The following is a 23669-nucleotide window of genomic DNA, read 5'->3' on the forward strand; positions in this document are numbered from 1 at the left end:
GACTTAGGCCAAAATTTGACAGGATTCTGGATCTGCATTTCTGTGATGTGGTTGATGTGGGGGGAAGAGCAGCAGGAGGGTTCAAAGTATTATGGACAGGACAGGATCAGCACTTTAGGCGAACAAACTTGTGGGCCCCTACTTAATACAGTATATTTATATTACTTTTTCACTCAATAATTATATGTAAAATAAGCCCAACTAGACCCATTCTTCACTTAGGGCCTTAGGGCATGTGCCTAGTTTGCCAATGCGTTAATCCGGTCCCGATTACAGAATACTTAAGGAATAGTTTAGGGAGCACTTGGCCTCTGGTTAGATCAGTGGTTCTTGACCTTTTTAGACTGGAGGCAAGCTTGAGGCACTCCTTGTTATACTCAGAAAATGCTGGCTCTTCCTTTTTGCGGGATTTTTTGACTGCAGAAAAATACTAGAAAAAAATGTTTCCTATTTACATTCTCACTGACATCCCTCCACGCATTTACCTTCTCTCATTCCTTGGCATCTCAGACCAGCAGAGACTCCCTATGCCTGACAAAGGGCGACTGCGCCCTAAAGCTTGCAAAGGACATTTTCCCCAACTACTCAGTTGGTTTAATAACAGATGGCACGTCTACCTGAAGAACCTCGCCTGAAAGACACCAGAGCAGTTTTGCTGGTGCAGAGAGCTTGGACAGCGCCAGGTCAGAAGGTTTTTAACACCTCTTTGAAATCTCTGCCAGGTCTGCTGGCCCAACATGGCACCCCAGGGCACTCTTGGAAAGGATCTTGAGGCACAAGCCATTAGACTATGGAGAAGCAGGGCAGAAAGGCTGGAGGCTCCCTAGATCCAGACGTTGGCTCCCTAGAAGGGGGTTATCTTCTGGGCGTTTTGGCACAAGGGAAGTTGTCCTCCCTGTGCCGGACGAGGCGGTAGTTGGCCTGGCAGGGGGAAGAGGACACAGGTGGAGATCCGGGCACTTGAGCGCCGCTGCCTCCCAAGCCGGCCGGGTGTGCGCAGAGCGGGCGTGTCCGCCCCCCCGGCGGCGCCGGGCCCTCGCGCTCCGCATCCGGCTCCCCCTCCCGAGGAGCCTCCGCAGCTCTGATTTGCTGGGAGCCGGCGGAGGGCTCGTCCTGGGCAGAGCTCTGCGGGGCTGGGGTTGCTGCTGACGCGCGGAGCCGCCGCCGCGCCGGACCCCAAGCCCGCCTCGCCTCGCCGCGCCGCGCCGCCGAGGTACCTCCGGGGGGGCTCCCACATACATCGGTAGCGAGCAGGAGCCATTTTTAAGTGGGGGCGCGAGTGTATTTGTATGTGTGCGCGTCCACGCGCGTGTAGCATCCCCGTGCCCTCTCCCCACCTCGCCTCAGGATCCAGCACCGCGTCTGGGGGTGCCTGTCCGCTTGCACTGTACTCCCTGTGCGTGTGGGGGGAGGGGGCGGGAGGCATGGGGAGGGGTTGTTCAGTGCACGCACGGCTGCGGGGGTGCGGCGGGGCAGAACCAGGGTCTTGGTGCGCGTGTTTTGGGGGCGAGGAATTGCCCCCCCAGTGCCCGGCCCGGCCGGGTTCTGCAATGCGGTGGGTGTGGTCACGTAGTCACTCCTGGCTCGGAACCGCTGCAGTGGCAGCGCTCTCTCTTCTGCTCCTTCCATTCGCAGGCGCCCAGGTCTCCTCAGGGGCTGCTGCTTTCCCCCCCACTTCTCTTCTTCCTCCTCCTCCTCCTCCTCCTCCAGCTGCAGCGCGGCGTTTTGGCCGGGCAAGGAGAAGTCCTTGCGGCGAAGATGGAGAGGAGCAGATGGCATGAATCAGGCGGGCAGGGTGGGAAAGGGGACCGAGGGGGAGAAAAGACAGTCAGTTTTTTCCATGCCTCCAGACAGAGGGGCACTTTGTGGGGAACTCTGGTGGGTTGGGGTCCAGCTCGCTCTTAAGATGCTGCCTGTGAGTGGGCAGGGCGCGCATGCCATCCTGCTATTCTGGGGCCAGGCAGAGTTGGGTTTGGTTCTACCTTGGTTGCAGGCCTTGTCAGAGCCTTGCCCGTCTTTGCAGCTGCCAACAGTCGGCCTGGGCCTTTGCAGGGATTTTCCCAAGGTCTCTGAAAGAAAATGAGGGTGTGGCTCCATCATAAAACCTCTTGCTAGCCCCCCTTTGCCTGAGTCTTGTGTTACAGCTGAGACCAGCATGCCCGGTGGGCAGCAGGCATAGCTGTGACGAGGGCTTTTATGTTTTCACTTGAAACTTTTCTTTCAGCAGCTTTGTACAAAGCCAGAAAATTTGCCTTTCCCTAATCATTAAAGACAGGAAAGCACTCTGTAGTTCCACTAGTTTTCAAGCACTGCTTTTAAAAAATCTTTCTGGCAGTATCACAAACTTCTGGGTTGCTTTGTTTTTCCAATAAAGTACTCATTGCTCGGAATAGGATTTTTTTTTTCCAGTAGATGCATAAATGTTCCTTATATCTGAGAAGAAGATTGCACACACTTGGGTTTCACAATGCTTTCAAGCAGTAAGGAGAAAAGCTGCTACCTTCACTTGTAGTCTTGAGTGAAAAGAATTGAAGAATTACAGGTCAGAAGTCAGTGTGATCAGTGAGGTTGTACAAGTACCTACGTCTCATACGCTGTCAGACTTTTATAGTTTTGTAACCTAGAAATAAAATACTTTTCTCATGCTTAAATTATTGTTCTTAGGCTTTTATTTGATGTAATATGAAGTTGCATAGTTGGTTTATAATCAGTAGACCCATAAGTAAAACATGTTTTAAAAAGAAGTGGTACCTAGTAAATCTGGAGCAAATGGAAGTAATTCATTATAAGCTTGCCTTCTACAAATATGGAGGATAACCTTAACATGGGATGTAACAAGTCAGGCTCATCTTCGTGTTGCATCTTCCCTTGTCATTTAATTGGTTAAATTCAGAATATGGCAGACATGCTGCATTGGTCTTTGGTTTTGTTTTTTTTTAATACTGTCTCACCAGTTTGCTTGGATAACATTTGCAACTCTGGTGTGAGGCTGAAATCCGCACTTCAGTAATGAGGTACGTAATAGAGGAGGGAGGGAGAACACTGCATTAGAGTGAGGAGCGACTGCAAGTTTATTCTGTATGAGCAGAAAGGCTCCTTGAGCTTCTGTTTTGCTACACTCCTGTTCACTGCGGTGATGAATAATTAATTGCAGAAAGGACCAGCCTAAATGCACTGTGAAATTGTGAAAATATATAATATTTTACCTTAATCAGACTAATATAGTCAACTATGACTCCTCCCCTCAAGTCATTTCTTATGGTAGTACCACCTCATTAAAGTACTGTATTATGATGCAGCTGATGGTATTTTTTTTGTTTTGGTGTGTTTTAAAAGGTTAGCCAGTATTACTGGAAACTTGGATAAATTAGGAGCTTGTTTCATGAGTGTTTGCCTCTGTTTGCTGCTGTGCTGTAGAGGTTTCGCCTTTGTCATGGCGAGAAGGGGTGTGTGCCTAGAAGCAACGAGAACTGTAGCAGTGAAGTCATTGCGCTGCCTTATGTTGTGACATCACTCTGGCTCAAGGAAATGAGGGTGGGGCACTGCAAATCAGAGTGTCTGGACCAGCTTTGTTGGTATAACTTTGTGCCTGCTAAATGAATGAGACTGAGGTTAGCCTTGTCTTGGTGGCTACAGCAGAACTGTGCTTCTGAAGGAGGGGCAAGTAGAGGTGAAATTAATGCTTGTTTGTACTTTCAGATGAAACAAGGTGATGTGCAGGTTGTTATCTGCAGCAGAAAATGGCTAAATAATTACCTTCAGAGAACAAACTTCTGACAAGTATTTGAGGGCTTCATTGTTTATAAACAATATACGCATTTACAGTTAGTTTGGTACGTAACAAATATATTTTTGTTGGGTATATTTGATCTTCTTTGTGCATTGGAAATGTATTCCTTTTAGAAGGTTACTACTTCTTAAAATTAATGTAAGGTATCCTCTTTGTATTACATATATGATATTGAATTAACAAATAGAAAAGTCATTGAAAATGGATGATAATTAAACCTGGCTCATGCAGATCTCTTGTTCCAGAACATGTGTGATGGCTGGGAAGAACAAATTAAAGTATTTTACAGTTGTATTATAAAAGAATATTTATTTCATAAGATTTAATAGTCTTATCTGTTAGTCATGGCATACTTAGTTAATAAGCAAGTGCTATTACAGCTATGACATCTTTTCCAATTAAACAGCATACAGAAAGCTTTTGTCAGTTTGCAGGGCAAGGTTGTTTTTTTTTTTTTTTTTTTTTTAAAGAAGATATTTTCATGGGCTATTTTCTTTTAGGATCTTGCTTGCTGTGCTTTAAATTGGCAAAACATCATGTGATAACAAAAGTGTTTGAACTCTCATTAATGGCATCAATTGGAGGTAATATGTGAGTGCAACTGTGAAAATATTAATAATTCTCAGCACAGCTGGGTGGTAAGTTAGAGGGATATGCTAGTTTCCTGCTATGGTATGGATTGTTTCATCAGGTGGACAAGCTGTCAAATGCACAGAAATAGTGTGAGTTAAGGAAGAATAATTGAGTAAGAAAGTGACATGAAATTAGCTTTACAAAAAGGCAGTAATTGCAGTAAGCAGGCTTGAGTTACTGGTAAACTTTTTGAAATGAGCTGCTAAAAACAAACTTGAAGATTTTCTAGTCCTTTTAAACTGCAGTCTTTATGTAGTTTGGTGATGAGGGCAGTGCTGACAGATTAATTTCTAAATGAGGGTATTTAATATGCATTTATGGTCACTTGTTTAAAAACAAATGACCAAGTTATAGTTCTGACCCTTGTGCTTGTAACTAAAAGGAATCATATGTGGGTTACCCCCAGCAGCTATGCACAGAAAGTAAAATTGAAAGATCCATATTTGGTTAGTACTAATATGGATGTGTATATTTCCTTTTCCTGTGTTTCCATTTCTTTTCATCCTAGTAATGGAGCTGGCGCATCTGTGATCTAGGGAGGATACTTGCATGTAACAGCAAAGTGACTATTTTTCCAAATCTGCCATTTTGGAAAGAGAATCTCTCAGCAAACTCAAAATAATGGTTACCTTGTCAGTGAGAGAAGCCCAGCACGATTATTGCTCCTGCCATTACTAATGTCTGTCACTATAGGCAGTAGAGCAGAGGAACCTCAGGAGGAATATAAAGAACTAAGGAAAACCAGAAATGGGGTCAGTATTTGGGACAAGCAAATTACTTTGAAGATAATATCATGGCTATGTGAATGCAAATTGCATGTTCCTCTATGAATAACTGGATAATGTGACTCAAATAATTGGCTGATTTTATCTTTTAACCTGAATTAAAATGAAAAGTTCACATTTTAGCTGGTAGTGGTTTACTGTGTTTCTTACTGTACTGGCAAAATGATTTATATGGAATAGTTTTGAAAGCAAGGAAGAAATTTTAACTTTCTGAATACCTGTGAGGTTCATTGTCTGAGGCACTATATAAATAAAAGTAAAACCTGATGAGAGTTGCCTGTCTATAGGGTGCTTATGCAAAAAAAACTGTTTTGACATAAAATCTTTCTCCTCCTCTGTCACACTCTCCTTCACAGATTGTTCATCTTGAAGGCCCTCAGTGCTTAAAAGTAATTTTTCAGTTTTTAATCTGTACGAGAGAAAGGGAGGAATTGCCTACCTTTTCCTACTGTGAAAAGGGTTTAGTTTTTGTAGGGTTAAAAAAGAATGCGGAAACAGTGGACTTGAAATGTGGTGGGGGAGGCAAGGACTAAGAGAAATCAAAAGCATATGTGAGCAGCGTACAAGATTTCAGGGTAGAAAGGGGGAAAATTGGAGTGGGCATGTATAATCATAAATATGCATAACGTTTGTATGTGTTTGCATTATAAAATTACTGATAAACATAATAGAATCCAGGAGTGGTAACAGAGCTGTGATTCATCAGAAGTAGAGCTATGCAGGTCTTGCACAGAATGGGAAAAGGCCAAAGTTTCTGTTTTTAGCGTTTACCTCTGTTAAGCTACTTTTAGTGATGGGGGGGTATAATATTCTGTCTCTCTCTGTCTCATACAATAATATACTGTATTTACTTGAATTCAAGACAAGGTTCCCCCCACCACCATTCAACATAAGGGAAAAAAAGTCTTGGATCTGAGTACAAGCTGGGGGGAAGGAGCAGCAGCTGCAGCCCTGACTCCATCCTTGTGGTCAGAGTTACAGCCACTAGATCCCTTCCTTTCCTCCCCATCTCAGTTCCCTGCCAGCACCCCTCACTGCCACTTACCCTCCAGTTGCAGTCCTGGCTCCAGCCCGTGATACAGGGAGTAGAGCTCACATACTGGCTCCAGCTCTCCCATTGGCCAGCTCCGGCTTTAACTCAGGGTTGGAGCTGCAGCCACCACTGTGTGGCAGAGTTGGGGTCAGGACTAGCATGTGCTCTGTGCCCTGGGTGGGAGTGGGGTGTGAGCTGGAGCTGTAATGGGAAGGTAAGCAGCAGCAGGTGGGAGCAGGTTCAGAGGGTACATGGCAGTGGGGCAGACACCAGAAACGGGATAAGTTGTAGAGGGCAGGCACCAGGGGTTTCAGGCATATGGGGGACAGGTGGAAGGCATCGAAGTAGTGGGGGGCAAGTGGCAGAGGGCAAGGTGCAGGTTGATGCAGGGGAAAGGTGTCAGGGGGTATGGGTACTAAGGGGGGGGACACAGGCAGGGCAAGTGGTAGGAGAGACAAGGGGCTGTGGTCAGGCCACTTAATTCCGTCCACCCCCTGGCCCCTCACCACTTGCTCCCTACTGCTGCTTGCTCCTGCTGGGAGTAGGGTTGTCTTAATTTCAGAGTTGTCTTGTAATTGGGTACATGTGGTATATGTATTGTGAACGATTTTGGTGTTAGGACAGTGTTCCAGTTACTAAAAGTGGAAGTTGATGCTGGTACCCAGGGTAACAAGTGGGGCAGTCTTACTTTCCCAACCTCCTGGGGAAAGGGGATAATGCTGTTAAAGTGGGAAAAGCCACATCTCCATGGTCTTTGGAGGTGGGCCACAGGGAAAACTGTTTTGTTGAAGGATGATGAATTTGGTATGGAAATGGAAAGATAAGAATGCTTTTATTTTCTCTCTTCCCCTCCTCCCCCACTCCTTTTCTGTTCAGAATTATGGGAGTGACAGATACCCTGTTCTCTCCCGAATTGTCCCTGTCTGAGTCCAAACTCCTTCCCTCAAACCTATCTTATTGCACTTGCTCAACCTTGGCCCTCCATGTCACATCACAAGTTCACCTGCAACTTCATTCATCATTTGACTTCCTTTATCTCTGTGTTAGCTATACCAGTCCATTCTGTCTGAGAACCTTTTGAGTGAAAACCCTGTCACCTAAGATACAGTTCCGTTTCCACCCTTCTCCCTCATTCTCAGCCTGAGTACCCTCCTTTTATCCTTCTTACTTAACCACTCTACAGTTTAGAACTTCTCAGCACTATACCTCATGGTCCTCAGACTCTTTCCCCAGCACGTAGAATACCACCAAGGTCAACCCTCTTGCTACCATCTGAGAGAGCCTTCCTACTTATCATGGGCTAGAAGGAGACATTTAGGGGCAGCAGGGAGAAAGCCCCACAGAAACTTATATTCCCTGTTATGTGCTGCTTCATTCTACTGCTTGTCTGCTCTCTACTTGCCAAGAAATCCCTGGTGGAAGCCATGTATATTGCATCCTTGGACTGGAGCAGCTCCAGCCTCAGCAGCAGTTCCCCAGTGGCTGCAGGTGGGTAGAGGACTCAGCTGTGCATCATCTATGCTACACAGCTGTGACATAATTGGCAGGGATTCATCTCGTTAGTCCCTGGACAAAGTTAAGTTGTTTGCTTCTTATAAAGCTAGACACAACTCTGTGTGACATCTCCCCATTTCCTAGAGCAGTGGTTCTCAAGGTTTTTAGACTCAAGGCACACCTCAGGGAATGCCAGCTCTTAGTTTTCACTTACTTGACTACAGAAAAATAATACATCAGTTGTTCTGTTGCAAAGAACTGAGAGAGATTGCAGCAGGTCAGAATATTTTTAGCCCTCTGGATTCCTATTTGAAATCTCTAGGTTTGTACAAATCGTGTTTGCACAGCTAACAGTGCCTGGCTTGAGATCCACACTGGAGAGGATCTCAAGGCACCCCAGGAGAAACAGCACCCTGGTTGAGAAACATTCCTAGAGTATAGTGGGTTGCAAACAAGACTTCGCTTAAATAGCACCAGCAACCTCGCTATGAAGCTTCAGGAAATATGTTAATGCTGCCTAAAGGCTCATTTGTGCAATGTAGTATCTCAATCTGCAAATAGCCCTGCAGAAACCAGCAATCCTGTGTATGGGGCTTGGCTTATGTAGTCTCCAGAATCTGACCCTATTCTGTTAGCTGTGTTGTAAACATCCCTGAGGAATCTGCAGGTGATAAATTCAATGGGTTAAATGTTGTAATCATTGGGATTCTTTTTTTTTTTTTTTTGTGCTGGGGGCGTGGCATTACTGCTGTCACTATCTCCTGAAAAGTTTAACAGTTCACTTAGTGGGTAATGTACATTGTATAGTGTGTGCTATGCTGTAATCTTTACCTTTTCTTCCTTTCTGCAGGGGTGTGTGTGTGTTTTAATGAAAAGGATCATTAATGTAGAACAAATGGTTAGTTTTCAGCCCTCAGCCAAAATCGAGGAAAACTCTTTGCACATCTCAGGCATTGTTAAAATGATTAATTCCTGTACTCTGTTGGCTGAAACTCTCTAGTCTATTTGTAAAAGAAATTTATGTCAACTTCACCATTTGTTTGGAAAATATTTATGTGAGCAAAGGAAAACTGAGTTCTGTTTCTTATAATGGAGTGTTTCATCTTGCAGTATAAATAAAAAGAGGTTTAATAAAAGGCATAATTAGAAGAAGTATAAAAATGTGTCCTGTCAGAATAGTGACAATGTTATTAGTATTAATTTGTCTGTGTGACTAGCAACTCCATGTGTTTAGGCACTGCATGCAGAGTGAGGAGTAATCTCTGTAAAGAACCTATGATCTGTATAGGCAAGAGAGAGAGGCTGGGAAGGGAAACAGTAGAACTGACTTGTTCAAAGTTGATAGGAAAGCTGGGACTAGAACCCAGCTTTCCTGACTCCCATGCCGCTGCTGTGTGCATAAGACTAAGCTACCTCCCAGCCAGTATTATTTTGTATGAGGGGCTAGATTGCCCGTCATATTACAGTACTTCTGCATAAAGCTAATGTAACCCCTTCATGTCAATGGATAAATACTGCTGTAAAATTTGGAAGAAAGCAGTGGCCCATCAGACCTGAGATGTAGTGATCAAATATATAGCGATGTTATTTGTTTTATGTTGTAACTTGTATCATTTTATGGATCACTCTAGAACCCTGACTAATTGTAAATGAATAAAAGAAAGCATTATAATGTATTTTTCATTATTGGAGCATTATTCTTCTACAGCTGTGATTGATAGCTTTTCATTCCATTCCCACTTCCCCTCCTCCCCCTACTCTTTTCCTCCTAAAAATAGAAGCACACCATAGTGAGCTTACACGAGAGACCAAAGAATGCTTGCTGAGCAGCAAATTTAGTTGAACAGTAGTTGATGCAGTATTATGAGAAGATTTAAAAGAAAGCAAGGGGTTATAAATAGGAAAAATATAATAAAATTGGACAAAAGAAAAACTAGGCTGGATAGTCTGGTGGGAGATGTGCAGTCATTAGGGCTTTCTGGACTGTTCACTGGTCTCTTGCCCCCTCCCCCCACCAGGAACTAGTGAAAAACCCCATCACTTGAATGATTTAAAAGTTGTCTAGACAGCACTCAACATTATAATGTGAGGAAACCATCTTGTGATGCAGGCAGGAGGTGTGGGCACGATGACCTAATTTCCCTCTCTGATTTGTATGATTTATTAAAGAGTTTTGCAGACCTTCTGTGAGAGGGCTTCTAAATGGAATTTGAGACATGACAATTATAAAGATTTTTTTTTTTTTTTAACATTGTGCCAGCACTGTTGTTTTTGATCACTTAGTTGTACAATGGTGTGATTAATGTGGATAAATCTCTCCACTGCAGCAGACTGCTATATCAGACAGGGATTTCCAGTTCAATTTAGAACTCATATTTATATTGGTTCAGACACTGTGTTCAGTTGCATCCTGGCTGTCGTAAGGCATTAAAACATAAAACAAAAAAACCCTCTTGACTATTGCAAGACAGTCTGGTTGCTTTCATTAATTAAGAACTATGTATGATGTTTAATACTTGCAGATTCCTTTGCTCAGGTGACATTTCAGCAAAAAAAAAAAAAAAAAGAAGAAGACATCACAAAATATCCCTGTTGTGAAGACCTTGTTGACTAAAGAAGGAAAAAGAGAGCGCCCATCTACTTGGATGTTTTCTTTGCATGTACTAAGCATGTCTGCTTTTCTATGTGCATACTTTAAATGTATCATAGATTTGAATACTCATGTTGTGAAAAGAGGCTGAGCTCTTCAAAGTTGCATAAAAACAGCTATTAATTTATTTTATCGGAGGGGGAGGGAGTTGCATTTTTGAGGTGTCTTTTGCTTTTGGGTTGGGCTCCGTCCCCTCCTCCCCCATCCTTAGTGATGTTAACTTGCAACCTACAGTTCCACAAATTTTTGCAAACCTAGATGGAATTTTTCTTACTCCATTGGCAGGACATGGTAGGACTTCACTTAACTTTTTCTTGTCAGGGTCCCTTTTCATTTTGAATGCCTGTACCTTGCCTTTTCCAGCCTGCCACTAAGTTCTTAATATAATTTGGCTATCATGTTTGGACTAAGGAAGCCAAGCAACAGGTCCATTGACTATAGCAAAGACCCCATCTTTACCTATTTTTAGTGATGCAGAAGGTAGGGCAGAGTGGCACCTTATTAGAAACTAACTCATTCAGAAAGGCATAAGTTTTTTGTAGGCAACAGACTTCATCAGTGTTGTTCTAGTAATGCAGTGCTTACCGTAGTAGCATCAATCACTCACTCCCTTATCTCAGAATCTTCCCAGTTTTATTCTGTATGAGCAGGAAGCAAAGAACCAAAAGAAAAGTTTTCCATTGGAAATCAATATTTTTATGATACTTTCTATTATTTCTGTGCTGCATTTAATTCTCTGCAAGAGCTCAAAAGAATTTATCCTTGAAAGTCTTTTGTATGCATTGGTCTGGGTGAGGAGAGTGGCTAAGTCTGGAGGCATTGGGAGAATTTTATATATGTGTTTTAAACCCAAGGAGTTTATGCCACTGCCTTAATTTAGTAAAACTTAAGATGCTTATAACTGCTTTCCATCATGGTTCACTACAGCGAGTCAAGTGTAGTGGGTTACTGGTTCTTGATAGGGATGTGAAAGGTTAAACATTTAAACATAAGTATATTTATACTGGTAATGCGTTACCAGTTAAAGTTTAGCATGTGTTGCAGTCCAGTGGGGAAGAGAAGCTGCAGGGTGCTTCATGAACAGGAAGGCAGCAGGGCAGGCAGGAAGAAAAAAGGGAGGATCGGAGGGGAGAGGAAAGAGAGGGGCAAGGGGGTACTTGTACTCATAGCTAGTCTGTTCCTTCCCTCCCAGTGCCTTGGCAATTACAGCAGGCTGGGAAAGCCTCTTGCCTGCTGCAGCCACCCACCGCTTCACATGGGCTGTGTTGTCTGGGGCTTGTTCTGCTATCAAAGGCCTCAGGGAGAGGCTTCTAGCAGCAGCTGTGTCCAAGTGGGTCTGTGCACAGCCCCAGGCTTCCTGTGCTACTCTGTGCAGGTGGCACCCCACAGCCAGGACTAGGTATATGTGTTACTGGTTAATCGTTTAATTGGAGAAGGTTAAACGGATAATTTAAAAAATGATATTTACATCCCTAGTTCCTGAGCCTAGCTAGTTTGAAGTGAGCTCTGATACCTGTACAGTGATGACTCCAGTGTAGATGTACCCTGAGGCCTCCTCTGCACATGCAAGTAAATGCATAGTGGGATCTAAGGCGCAACTTGCACAATTGTGTCTCCTGCCATACCACATGTGCATGGCAGGAGGATCAATTGTGGTGTCATGTATTAGAACCCATGGTGCCTTATTGTGGTACAGAGGGAGCACTAGTGGGAGCTGTGTGTGTGTGTGTTTCTATATGTTAAAAAAACGAAGGGCAAGGGCAGATGGCAGAACCAAGAGGAACAGTACAGCTGTTACTTTGAGACACCGAAGATATTTAGAAGACAGGAATTGAGGAAAGTATACCACTCGTGTCTACACAGGAGAGGACATTTAGAACAAAATAGGAGTTATGTAGCAACTGCATGTAAGAACGGACGAAAAAAAGTCTGCTTTGGTAAGTAGCCTACACAGACATTTGCATAAAACATTTAAATGGGTAGTCCATTTAAAAAGCATTCCATATATTCCATATACATTGCTTAAATACTAATTTTGCATTCTCAGACTTTTGATATGGGCACATCTGCATCTCTGAGATATCTCAAAAACATGTTTTGCTTTTGCATTTTGATTTTATATTATACCTGGAATGCTTTTTAACTAGACTACCCATTTAAATATCTGCAAATATGTGTGTGTAGGCTACTTAACAAGTACCCCTCTACCAAAGCAGTTTTTTTGGCCTGTCCTTGTATTCAGTTGCTACATACCTCCTATTTTGTTCTTAAATATTTGCTGTGTAGACATGAGCAATAAATTTTCCTCAACTTTGAAATAAGTTTCTCAACTCCTTTGTGTTCTAAATACTTCAGTGTCTCATCAGAGGAGCAGCTGTACCATTCCTCTTAGTCTTGCTGTTTGTCCTGGCCCATCTTTTTTCTCCACCAAGACAAGATTTTCATAATCTTTTCAGTGTTTATTATGTCTTAAAACTAAAGCTGTTATGAGAATGAAGATGCTCGATACACCACTGACTTAGTGACATTACTTAAAAAGAACGCCATCAAGGTTGCTTGGCCCCCAATTTGATGGCCTTTCTAACAAGTTTGCAAAAGTCTGTGCAAATGTTTGTTTTCCCAGTAGAATTGATAGATGTTTAAATGCTGGAGGAGGGGCAGGGGGGAGTTGAGCATGAATGCCAGCATGCGTTGGATGTTATAGCAATATCCAAGTGTGTGTGCCATAGGGGTATAAATTTCAGTAAGAAAACATCTGTCACTTTTTAGCTTCCAAGAAGTTATAAACTATTAAAGTAGATATATTTAGATTATTAAAAATGCCTGGCTGCATTCCTTTTAAGCAACTATTGGGCTAAGTTTCACTGTTTTTATAAGCTTAAAATTGAGGATTTGTTTCCTTACTAATGTCCTCTATGGCTATAAAGCTGTTGTAACAAGAAGAAAACATTGCAGGATGGAACTTGGCAAATGAATCAAGGTCTCTGCCAAGGAGATGCATTGTCTACAAATTTCCCAAATAAAACCAGGTCAGCTGAGTGCACATCTCCCTTTGCCTGTTTTTGGACGCTTTTTACATGGGATTGTGAAGTCAGGGGGGTATGTTATCATGTGTCCCACTGTAGTGTGTGTGTGTGTGTGTGTGTGTGTGTGTGTGTGTGTGTGTGTGTGTGTGTGTGTGTGTGTGTAACCAGAGATTGATACCAAATACCAACGAATTATAATGTAATACAGCATTAAAACTCGTGTTGAAATATATAGCAAATGCAGGAGGTCTGACAATATAGCACAGGATCAATGTTTTTGATGTTCATTTGGGACGATTTGCACCCTGTGGGTGAATCACATACATCATTGAGCCATCCCAAAATCATGCACACCATGCCACAAAACTATTTGAGTCTTGTTCAGGCTACTTGTAATATGCCATGGGGAGATGAAGCAATTGAGGAAAATACAGGCAAGGACTCATTCATGCATGAGCAAAATACAGGTGAGGCATTAGTGTGTATGTGAATTATGGTACAGGTTTAACAGTTTATCTTGTGGAAAACTCCAATCTGGAGTGCCTGTATCGTTAAGGCACAGCTTCTTCTCTACCCTGAGTGGCAGGTAAATCAAGCCTTTTTTTTCCTATCCCACTGTTGGTTAAAGGTGTTTGAGTACATGGTGTTTTCAGGGGTCAGCCCAAGGACGGCATGTATAAGAAGGTGGGAAAATAATGTCAGCTACATAGTTTAAACTTACAGAGGCGTTATCACTGTATTCTGAAACCAAGTTTCATTTCATCAGTACTGTTCCCTTATAACCTACTATGCAGACCCAGCAAATCACAAAGATCCGAAATTCTGTAGTTGGCTAACAGTTGAATTCATCTTGCCATTTAATCCTACCAGGAACAGGACCATGATTGGGTCTTTTGTGAGAAAGATCTGGGATTGGTGGAAGAGGCCAGGCAGCATACTGCAATGTGGGTCCAGCAATATGGAGTCATATGGCCAAGGACCAGATGTATGAGAGGTATCATAGACTCCACGTAGATTCTGCTTGCTACCTCGGGTCCCTCTGGGTACCATGTAATAAGGCAAATGCCCTTTCTTTAAATTTAGTAGTTGCTGTAGTCACTATGCAAAAAGCATCAGGTAGAATGAGCTAGATTTATTTTTGGTAGACTATTAGAATAGTAACATTTTTCTCTGTCGTTTGAATAATTAGACTATATCAGTCACAAGGCTAGCAGTTACCCTATAATTATGAATGACAAAGGTTTGGGTGAGACATCCTTGTCTTTGTATTCTCAAACTTTCCAGAACAGTTCTCATTTGAAGTCTAAACATTTTCATGGCCTCTAGCCTACGTTGATTTATAAAAGAGAAAATATTTTTAAAGGGGGAGAAAAGAGGATAGTATTTAACTGGTTGGGGGTTTTTTAGAATAAAAAAGCATTATTTTCTCATTGTAAAATCTTCCCCTTCCCACCACCTTCTCCAAGGTTGTCATTCCTGGACAGTCTTTTATCATTGTTTATGTAAGGTTACCTTATTTCCAGTTCCAAAAAAAAGGACACCTGTTGAGGGGACCCCTCACCCCCAACCTGCAGCCCACCTCCCCTCCCCTCCCATGCCTTCGTTCCCAAGCCAGCCCCACAGCGTTGCCAGTGCTCCCAACCTACATCCTCCTGCTCCCTTAGCCCTGCCAGAGGGGGCCTCCGCTGCCCCTGTCCCAACTGGGCTGGAGCATGGCAACCCAATTCATGAGGGTGGCAGCAAAGCAAGTCCAGCCCTGGCACAAGTGGGAGGGAAGAGGAGGGGAGGCCTGTGCCATGCCCTGCCCCAGATTGGAGTTCCCATACCATGCTAGGCAGCCTGGCCACAGCCCCCGCTTCATCTCCCCCTCCTGGGCAGTGTCTCTGGAGTTCCCCACTGCCCTAAGGGGCCCCCTCACCCACTTACCCCTGCCCTACCCCAGCCTGGCCACCCCCCCCCCCCCACAGGAACTGCCAAGTAACTGCCACACACACCTCAAGCCCTGGTCCTCCCACCTCTGCTTCCCACAGATTTACCTGCATTCAGCTGTTGAGGCTGCATGCTGTACACGTGTGTGTGCGTGTGCTGACACGGTGGTCCCTGCCGTCAGTCACCCCCCCTGCTCCCACCAGTGGAGTTACGTGAAATCCCGGACGTTGGTTCAGATTTCAAAAAACTGCCCGGACGGAGATCAGAGGACTCAAAAAGAGGACATGTCCAAGAAAACCTGGATATATAGTAACCCTAGGCTTATGTCTTGTTCCCTGTACTGAAAAGATAGCTTTTTATTTTCTTTCTTTCTTTTTTTTTTTTTTTATTAGCCCGAGTTGCCTAAAGCACAACTTTTTTTTAAGTAGTCTACTTAAAAAACAAAACCAAAAAAAAACCTGGCTCACTGCAGGGAAAATGTATTTAATCATTAAGGTTAAGAGTGAGCGTGTAACTTTTATAAAATATTCCATGGCATTCATAGTATGAGGCATTTTACAGGCACAAAAGGAGAAAATTGACAGCCTCAGCAACGGACTAAATTGCAAGTTAATTCATTCCTCCCTGTGCCCTCTTCCCCTTGTTTAAAGAGCAGATAACTCAAAGAAAGGGTGCAGCCTTAATCTCCTCCTCGACCATTCTGTATTTTCAGCCGTATGAAAGCTAGATCAAAGTATTCAGTTTATCTTTAACACGCTGGACAAAACGTAAAGCCAAAGCATATCATATGGTGACCTCTAAACATTTTAAGAGGTGGCGTTTCAAGAGGGAGCAACTGACATAGAATGTTGCAGTATCTTCCATCAGCGGACTGCACAAGCGCTTCGGGCTAAATAACATTATTGGGATGCTTGATGGACATTTGCCAGTTCCAGTTATGAATGGCACCCGCATGATACTGGTAACGGCAACACTTTGGTAGTAGAGCAAATGCTGTTTATTTGTATTTTGAAAGTGATAATGCACCGAGTGTCCTGTTGGGCTGTCTGCGTGGAATACATAAATGATATTGCCTAGGCTAATTTCCATCATGCAGGGGTGGCTGAACTTTAACACACTCTTTGGTCTGTATTTTCACTAACCGAACTTGAGCTTGTGGAGTGTTTTATCTATGAATTGTTGGAATAGTTTTTCTTCAGAAGTACGTGCTGCGAAAAGGCAAGGGAAAGCTTGCCACTCCTCGCCAGCAAGCTAAGCTGTAACAAGTTGGAGGTTGATTAGTTATGGGTGTATAAACAAAGCACATTTCTCTCTTTCTCTCCATTTGTGAAACCACTCATGTTGTATTAAGTCAAAATGTTGAGGCAGACTGTTCGAATTGGCTCCATATCAAGCAAATATGCTCTTCTCTCTTCTAAGAAGACAGGATCTTTACAAAACTGTGAAAAGCAGTCTTTCCAGGTGTTGGTGTGCAGGATCTGACTCTGAATTGGAAGTTTCTTGCTAAGGCAAAATGAGATGTTTGGCTTTGCTTTAATTTCTGAAGAATATCCTTCTAGATCTCTGGTATTTCTAGAGGCAGTTTTGGGCTTTAAACTGAATGTTTTTGGAAGTGATTGTAGATGGACAGTTCTTTCCAGCCTATTTCACCACACACCACATGGAAGAATTTACTCACTTTCATGAACCTTTTTTCAGTTTTTTTTTTTGTGCTTTGCTTATTAATAATTCACTTTTGGTGTATTTTTTTTTTTTTTGGTTTTGTTTTTTTAAGGAAGCAAAAACACTCACATTTCTTAGGAAAATTTAACATCACTTTGGGAGGGGGAAAAATGAGAATAGTTGGCACCAAATCTGAATTGGGCTGGGGTTCCAGTGCATTGTCTTGGACATTACAAAGAGGACTTTTTTAGGGAACACTGTGAAACAAGTGATGTGTACTGGTGCCATCTCTGAGTGTGGCAGCTGGAAAGTTTAATTATAGACTGGGAAGCCCTTCAGAGATTAAGGAAAGTGTTAGTAGAAGGGGTGGATGTTAATGACAGCTGTTTGCCCTAGGCTCCCAAGTGGCAAAGTACACATAGAATAAAAATGAAGGCTAGTGTTCAATATATGTTTGCTTTAAACATTTTAAAAGCCTTGCTTGTTCAGTTACTGATGTATGCAGCTGATTCCTACGAAATCATTTTATTAGTTTAGGCACAGTAAGGTATGTATGTAAGAGAAAAATAGACGTGTTCCTTTTACAACTAGGTCATGGTTTACTCCCTCTGTGAGAATAAAGCAGGGAACTACATGACAGCACCTGCATGTGTGCGGAGATAAATGCAAGCTAGAAGGCAAGTATTCTGCCCTTCAGAATTTGGTTACTGAAACACTAATTATAATTGCAGTTGTGCTGGGAATTTGCGTAAAGGTTAGAATTTGGACATTTCAAACTCCTCTGCCTTTGGCAGCATGTGGCTTGGAAAATCCCCCTGCTGCTAATAATAGCAGTCACTAGCACCATTTTGTAGCTAAGGCTGGGTCAATATTCTTAGTGTCATTTTTCTTGGGGGGCTGGGGTTAATTCTTAAAAAAATATTTGGCCTGTCTTGAAATTCACCTTATTTTTCACTGCTTAATTGCATCTTGTCCCAGAATGGGTTTTGCTGGGGTGGGGCGGCAATCCACAATAGTACAACTTTTGTTTTTAAAGAGGCAAGTTATTTATTTAATATACTTTAATCACTGTGGCTGATTCTTTCAGGAGAAGGGGAGAAGGTTATTTAATTTTGGTGAGTGGTTATGATAGACTTGAAGCAGTTATTTGTTTAGGAATTTTTTTATTAAATGCATAAAGATTGAGGGCAGTAAAAGGGATGTTATACTGTATTTTCTTATATAATACGTGTCCCTGAATAAGACATGCACCATGTTCTTGAAAGGTGGAATGAAGAGAAAATATACTGTATTTACTTGACTACAAGATGATCCTGATTATAAAACAATCCCCACGATAATTAGATTCTATATATGGAAGATTTATGTGTCATAATTTTTCAAGTGTAGAATTGGAGGTTTGCGTTGAATTTGTCCCCCTCCCACTGCTACAGCAGGAAAAATAAATGGGGGTTAGGGAGCCCCTCTTTGCTCTCTGGTTTACCCCAGCTTTTTCCCCTGGCAGCCTCTTCCCCTTTTCTTTACTGTCAGACACTGATCTTTGAGCACATGGAACTGAGGAGCAAATTTTGAAAACAATAGACTTGAAATTAAACATGTCTGTAGCAATTTGCTTATAGTACCCATACACTTGGTTTATCCAGAACTGATGCATGTTATCTTTTTTGAAACTTCTGCATGTTTTAGCACAGGTACTCCATAAACACACTTTTGAGCAGCACTTTGGCACCCATGTTTTATTTGTTTTGGTTTTTTTAATTTTGTGTCTCAGGCCAAATTAGTCAAATTGGTTCCAAATTCTATCCACTGAGCTCTAGTCATTCAGGTGTATGTTGTGTTACCACTGGCCAGCATCTTACCCTCCAGTTTCTTTAGCCTCATCTTGTATTGGAGTAAATTATAGTATTTCTTTGCAAATACCAACAAGTATGGTATTTTTCACAGTAGCTGCAGTAGGGGAGGAGCAAAAACCTGTGGTTGCTCATTGCAGGATGTGATGTCTGCCTAGCTCAAAAAGCAGGGCTGGGCAGTTCAGCTTCAGCAGGATCAGACCCTCTGCTCCCTGCACTTCCTCATTTAAGATGCACCACAATTTCCAGCAGCTTATTTTTGGAAAAAAAAGGTTTATGTATGTGTGGGGTTTTTTTTCTTGGTAAATAACATATATGTTACGTTTTCAGTTGTTAGATTCAATGAGCAACATAACAGACCTACTGCCTCTCCGTTTAGATCTGTTACAGTGACCTTGATACGTTGGTGTGAAAACTTTTATTCCTTCAACTAACGTAGAAATTGTACAGTAGAGATGCCACATGTAACCATTGTTTTTTAAAATATATTTTAAAATTGCACATTTTTGTTTGATTAAAATATATATATTTTAACTGAAAAAGAACCAGTCCACCTCCAGGAGCCATAAACAATATGATTTATAAGAGTCTGGGTATTAATAATTATGTTGTTGCAACATGATGAATAATCTTCCTCTTAGATCATTCAAAATAAATAATTATATTAAATATAGAGCTAGCACATAAAATTCAGTCAAATTGACTTTTAGAAAAAAAATTTTGTTGCGGTTTTCATATTTCTATATTGTACTTGTAGCTAGAGCAGTTAGCTTTTGTAGCCATGTAGCTGACTCTTCCTGCACCTCTTATGCTAACAGATTTGTCCTCTCTGCCCAGAAACTATTCGTGTGAGGTAAGGATTGTAGGATCTTGGTGCATATCCAAAACTAAAGCAGTATTGCAACAATGAGTGATTGTTGGCAATGGGTCTAGAGCAACTGCTTTCCACTGGACAGAAAAGAATAACGGTATTTACACCTCTCTTTCTTAAAGTGCTTATATGCCGTAGTGAACTGTCTGGCAATGGAAAGAAAGCACTTAACTTGGTATTTAAAATGCTGGACAAGAATTCACCACAGGAATTTCCTGTCTTTCTGAAGTGTGAATGAACAAAAGCAAACAAATACAGTGCACTCTTGAGTAGGGTGAAAAGTTTTACACTTCAGCCTCTTCCTTAAAGAAAGAATTGCATGTTCTTATGCCAGCAGATATATTAATCCAAGTCAAGTGATGCTTAGAAAAGTGAGCCCTGTTTTCTCCCTTCCTTCCCCTATTGGCAATGCAATCTATTTGTACTAGAATTTAAAATAGTAGGAATCGGTCTTAAAATAGGAAAGTGTCTCAAGTCCACAGGTTTTCATGTACTTTGTTTTCTGGTGTGTGTATATCTTGGTGTGCGTAGGATATACAAGTATATCTCTGCGTGTATTTTAGTTTTGTTGTGGTTTTGCTTGCTTGCTTAGGCAGGTTTTTTTTTTTCCTTAATTCTCTTTTCCTTCTACTTTAGAAAATTATGTTGATTACAGTTGTAGTTCTGATGGTAATAAGTTGTCTGGATTCAACTTATTCTCATTTTATCTATATTAATGAATTTGGATTATACAGGTATCCTGTCCATGCCCTTAAAGATTCTCAAGCTGCTTTTCCTTTTAAGAACTCGCAAACATCTGAATCCACACTAGCATCTAGTTATGTCAGCATGAGGTAACCTTTCTGTAAGCTTTCAGTAGAAGAATCTTTTGAATGCCAGGCACTGTCTAGCAAGTGGTATGCCAGCTTACTGGCATAGTTTCATGAGGGCGTGCATCAGACAGTTACTTGGCATTTCACCCAAATGGCACAGTTGCTGGGGATAACAAATATTACCCTTCCCACTGCACTTTTCAGAGAAACTGTGAATCTTTTGGCCAATTGTTTAAGGTCTCCTGTCCACTTAAGATATTTTATTACTGGAAGCAGGGACTAGAAGGAAAAGACTTTCCGTCTGTGTGAAAAAGCAGCCAAGCCCATAGCTGCTAATGTAGCCCCAGGGTATACAAGTTCCTAAGCCTCCTGTGTGCTTGTTTTGTAGCAGTGGAAAGATTGTAGACTCTAATTAGTGTTGCATACTCCGGCTTGGTGGTTTTTGGGGGGGGGTTTTGGGTTTTTTTGCCCCTCTTGCCTTGCCTTGTTCTGAACCCCTCTCCTGGAAAATGCATAGGACGGTCCTCTTGCTTGACTTGCTGAATTTTTCTAAGCTTCTCTCTTAGTGCAGTGAGAGTGCACTAATTCTACCATGCTTGGTGTTCAAAATTGTAATCACTGTAATGATGTGACCTTCTTTGTAAGGTCACCTACACTGCATCTGACGATTTTTTGTAGCGCACAATAAAAACAAGAACTCAAAATCATAGCATATTGGTGTTGGAAAAGAGAGCAAGAAGAAAAAAATCCTTGATTGAGCATTTTCTTTTCTATTTTCAGGGCTTAGTATGTTGATTTGTAACACAAATGGAATAACTTGAAGTCCATCATTATCCACCCTTCTAATAATCCTTGTTTCAACAAGGGTTGAATATTACCATTCAGAAAGGGTACATTTGCTAGCATATTCAAGAGTAGCTGATGGCTGTTTATAAGTTTTCTCTAAAAGCCCATCTGATCCTGCTGTAGTTTGAACTCTGCCTTGCAGATCAGTTCATTTAAGCATGTTACAAAAAGTGACAGGTAGACAGAAGTAATACATATTTTAATGTGGTAGACTCAGCTAGAGACCAGCAAATAGAATAGACTTATCCTTTGCTTTTTACAGTGGAAGTGCTTTTATTCCCTAATTATTAATAAATTATGAAACTGACAGCATTGTAGCCCTGGTCACCTTATGTCCCAAGAGCTCTTAAAACCAGACACAGTGTTTTTTAAAATATTAAGAGCTTTTCCTATGCCATCTTTGTCCCTCCCTCCCTTCCTTTTCTCCCTCCTCACCCCCAAGTGTACTAAGGCATTGAACTGGCTAAACAATTATGAATATACTGCCACCAGATGCTCAGGCGGTTAGTTCTTGTAGTACTGCTATATCAAAAGCTAATAACGGGAAGGAAGGATTATAATTATTTTCAAATAAATCCATTATTATGTCATGTTTGTTAATACATAAGTAGAGGTAAGCCAGAGCCCTACTACTTGAATGGGCTTCAACAGTTTGATTTCTTAGTCTGTCTCACTCCGGCTGTCCAGATATGCTACATTATTAAAATGTGTGTGTGCAGAAATAAACAACATTTCATAAACAAACAAGATATAAAAACAAATTAAAAAATTATAGCAATGTTTTGAATTAAGACAGTCCCCTATATAAACCAGCTTGCCCTTCTGGGTATGTTGACTGTCTCTCAATTAAGCAAAGAAGAAATCGTCCCATCAGTCTATATATACTTCTCTGGAAGGACAGTCTGGTTTATATAGGGGACTATCACGATTCAGAGCATTGCCAGATGGCTTTTAGCTCGTTTTTAAAACTTTCCATTGCATATAAAATGCTATGAAGTAGCAGAGAAAACCAAAGTAAATTGGGTGTAGAACAGGGGTGGGCAAAAAGACAGACACCATTTCCCAGCAGCCCCTGCCTGTGTGGCTCCTGTCTGGTCTCCATGGGGACCCCAGGAACACAGGGCTAAGACAGCGTGGGGCTGCAGAACTGGGGTTCTTGCCTGGGCTGGTCCCACTCAGTCACAGCCTTGCGTTCCCGGGGTCTCCATTGGGCCTTCACAGAACCACAGGAGCCATGTTAGCAGGGTGCACAGCTAGGTGGGGAGCCAGTCTGGGGCAGGATCTTGTGGCTGTGACAGCATGGGGTAGGGCTAGAGCAGAGTCACGATCCACTCCCTGCATACCCCTACCCATGGAACCCATGGGTACCAGATCCTGCCTCTACCCCAGACCAGGCCCCACATTGTCACTACCCCAAGATCCCAGGTTCTCCCCAGGCCCTCCTACCTGTCACTCTCCCAGTGGTGGTGCCATCCCGGCTGTGTTTCCTGGTCATGTGGGTCCCACACCTGGCAGTGGGTGCAGGGCAGGTGGGTTGGGGTGCCCAGGCAGTGGGATTAGGTCTGGTGGTGGCAGCCAGAACATCCCATTGCAGGGGCTGTTGGGAAATGGAGTCCACTGTAGGCCCAATCCAGCCTATGGACTGGACTTTTCCCACCTCTGGTTTAGAACATGCTTAACATGAGTTAACAGAAAGCATGCTGAAATGGCACCAAATTTGGTGACTCATACACTTTACTCAATATAATTCTGAAAAAAAAGAAGTAATATTTGTCTTCCAAAAAGTAGGCTAGCTTGGATATATAAAATATGGCAGGAAGAAGTCTTCTTCTATTGTTAAGGCATGTACACTTTAGTATTGTTGCCCATAGTATGTGGCAGAGGTCATGCAATTTCTGGCTGTTTCTTTATTAAGTAGATTCAGGCAAGGGAAAGTAGTGTAAGCCTCTTGTCAGGAAGCTGAATTCTCAGACTGGCAAACTTGCATAAAGCTTTTCTATCTAACTGTGCTTATCTTAGCAAGTGCCATTCTCTTCTATAATATGAGATTTAAAATAGCAGAGTTAAAAAAGGCTGGTCAACATGCTGTTTATGCAACAGCTTTTTACCTTTTTGTATCAACAGGGATAAATGCTAAGAATACTGTCTATGGCTCTGATCCTGGAGGAATGTACCCACAAACTTAACAATGTAAATCAAATGGAAATGCTGATGATGTTAAAAATTAAGCTTGTATGTAAGTTTTTGCAGAACTGGGGGTTGGGGCCCTGAAAAGGACATGCAGCAAG

At 42.2% G+C, this 23669-nt stretch overlaps 1 protein-coding gene across 1 annotated transcript in view; it reads left to right on the forward strand.

Moving 5' to 3' along the window:
- Nucleotides 1-975: 975 nt before the first annotated feature.
- The window catches only part of EPB41L3 (erythrocyte membrane protein band 4.1 like 3), a 139936-nt gene continuing 117242 nt past the window's right edge, over nucleotides 976-23669 (forward strand). Inside the window, exon 1 of the mRNA XM_090039730.1 lies at nucleotides 976-1213. The gene's annotated coding sequence lies outside the window, so the exon portion shown is untranslated. The remainder of the gene's footprint in view (nucleotides 1214-23669) is intronic.

The sequence above is a fragment of the Crocodylus siamensis genome, chromosome 3 (assembly GCF_052110815.1).
Source record: "Crocodylus siamensis isolate JL-2025a chromosome 3, ASM5211081v1, whole genome shotgun sequence".
NCBI classification, from domain to species: Eukaryota; Metazoa; Chordata; order Crocodylia; family Crocodylidae; genus Crocodylus; species Crocodylus siamensis.